Source organism: Scylla paramamosain, unplaced genomic scaffold (assembly GCF_035594125.1).
Source record: "Scylla paramamosain isolate STU-SP2022 unplaced genomic scaffold, ASM3559412v1 Contig16, whole genome shotgun sequence".
NCBI classification, from domain to species: Eukaryota; Metazoa; Arthropoda; class Malacostraca; order Decapoda; family Portunidae; genus Scylla; species Scylla paramamosain.
This window is the reverse complement of record NW_026973681.1, coordinates 1197501-1200153: the sequence shown is the minus strand read 5'-3', so window position 1 is coordinate 1200153 and position 2653 is coordinate 1197501. Positions and strand designations below refer to the sequence as shown.

Below are 2653 nucleotides of genomic sequence, written 5' to 3'. Positions count from 1 at the left end.
TCAGCACACACGTCAGCACCCCAGTGCTAGACAACCCTCCCTGCCCCTGGAGCAAGTCAAGGCTGTGATGTCAGCACACACGTCAGCACCCCAGTGCTAGACAACCCTCCCTGCCCCTGGAGCAAGTCAAGGCTGTGAGGCCAGACAATTTGTGGTCAATAAACTTATCTATCTGTGTGTGTGTTTGTGTGTGTGTGTGTGTGTGTGTGTGTGTGTGTTTTCAAGGTGTTTTGGAAAGGATAGGGATGTTTTTGTTATTGTTGTTGTTGTTTGTGATGTTTTTTGCATGTTGTTCTATTTCCTGGGTGTTTTTGGGAGAGATAACTGGGTTACTGATTTTTTAGGGCGGTGTTTCATCAGCAAATATATATAGATGGCGCAGCTGGCGTCACTGCAAATATATAGATGGCGCAGCTGGCGTCACTGCAAATATATAGATGGCGCAGCTGGCGTCACTGCAAATATATAGATGGCGCAGCTGGCGTCACTGCAAATATATAGATGGCGCAGCTGGCATCACTGCAAATATATAGATGGCGCAGCTGGCGTCACTGCAAATAAAGGCATTGCATAAATGGTCTGTCTGGCGCTATAATGCTTCATCAGTGACCAACAAAATAAACACTCTATGTATTATCTTCATCGCTAATCCTTGGTGTTAGTTGTCAGTTGCTGAAATGAACAAGGCCAGCCTCCAGGAAGGTGGTGACTGTGAAGCCGTGTCGGCAGCCATCTTGGAACATTTGTATCGATGTGATGTAATCTTATGTATAGATGTGTGTGGGCGTGTTTAGGCGTGTGTGGGCGTGTGTGTGGAGGTGTGGATACGTACAGGCATGTTTGGGTGTGTGTGGGTGCATGTGGCCTTAAGTGGGCGTCTGTGGGCGTGCATTTCCTTACGTAGGCGTGTGTGGAAGCAAGTATGGTTTTATGTGGGCGTATGTATGGATGCGTATGGGCGTGTATGAATGCCTGTGGATGCGTGTGGGTGTGTGGGCTCGCGTGGGCGTGTATTTCCTTGCGTGGGCGTGTGTATGTATAGCTTTATGTGGGCGTGTGTATGGACGAATGAATACGTATGGGCGTGTGTGAACGGCTGTGGATACTACATGTGTGTGTATATGGACGTGTGTGGGCGTGTAGTGAAGCACGCATGGCTTCGTGTGGCGTGTGTGGGCGAATTGAAGGGTCCAGCTCCGTTGGCAGCCCGCCATGAAAACATGACGTCATCGAGAGTCGAGACCCAGACCGAGACCTTCCCTCCTCCTCTGTGTCTTTTGGTCGATGTTTCCCAAAATTTCCAATGTTTTTCGGCCACTTCCGGGTAATTAGATATACTACTACTACTACTACTACTGCACCACCTGTCTTGCCCCACTGCCGCCCGCTGATGCACCACCTGTCCTGTCCCACCGCCACCCTCTCGTGCATCACCTCTTATCCTGCCCCGCCGCCGCCTGCTGGTGCACCAACTCTTGTCCTGCCCCACTGCCGCCCGCTGGTGCACCACCTCCTGTCCTGCCCCGCCGCCGCCCGCTGGTGCACCACCTGTCCTACCACGCCGCCACCCTTTGGGGTTGGTGTGTGTGTGTGTGTGTGTCAAGGTGGCGGCCAGGTCACTTTACAGCTGACTGTGCTCCGAGTTTTTGCCATTTTGTGGGTTCCTGAGGGCTCCTGGAGATCCAGACGACATCTCACGTTATATGAATGCAGTAAGACCTTAGTGAGCAACTTTCGTCTTGGCAGTGGGAACCCAGAAGATAGAAGGAGTCGTAAAAAGAAGCTGCCGTCTGGGAAAACACTTCCTCAAATCGCCAACTCCTGCCGGCGCTTGTGCAGTAGGGGTTTGACGTCACACCGTTACCATGGCAACCAAACAGCTGTCAGACTTGCATAAATTTCAGCGTAATCAACTAGCAAAGATTAACAAAGAAGATTTAATAGACTCCATACTAGCATCTGACGCACAAGATGGTGAGCTGGCTAAACTGAACAAGACACTTGACGAGGTTATGAATGAAGTTAAATTACTGAGAGACATGATTACTTCCCCAGAGAGTACACTGAACCAGAACTACACCGAACTCGAGGCTCAGGTCGACAAGCAGGCTGAGGTAATGGTGAAGCAGCAGCAGTTCTTAGAAGCACTTGATTGAAAAGAGCGAGAGGCGAACATCATTATCTTGGGTGTACCGGATGAACACGACACACTGGAAGGTGCCGCGCATGACGAGGAGAAAATGAGCAAGATTTGGTCCAAAATGGGTGTAGGCAGTGTGAGTGGTACTCATCGTCGGCTGGGTAACAACACTTCACTCGGCACCAGGCGACGTCCCATCCTGTTCACGCTGGCTGATGAGGGACAACGCAGTACCATCCTGGACAACGCCAACCGCTTGAAGACATCTGGTGACAATTACAACAAGATTTATGTCAAGGAGGATGTCCACCCTTGTGTGAGGAGGGAGTGGCGACGATTACGGGAAGCAGAGACGACAGAGAAGGCACGACCAGAGAATGCAGGCTGTGCGGTACGTCTGGACACGAGGGAAGGGAAGCTGTATAGGGATGCAGATGTGATTGATAGCTGGAATCCTCAGTTTTTTTTAACATCACCACAGCATACAAGAAAGATAAGATCAATGTCGTGGAA

General features: G+C 50.5%; 1 protein-coding gene across 1 annotated transcript in view; it reads left to right on the top strand.

The window, feature by feature from the left end:
- Positions 1 to 206: 206 nt before the first annotated feature.
- Positions 207 to 2653, top strand: part of LOC135097278 (uncharacterized) — a 9473-nt gene continuing 7026 nt past the window's right edge. Inside the window, exon 1 of the transcript XR_010265556.1 lies at positions 207 to 2653. This exon is cut by the window's right edge and continues 1508 nt beyond it. The gene's annotated coding sequence lies outside the window, so the exon portion shown is untranslated.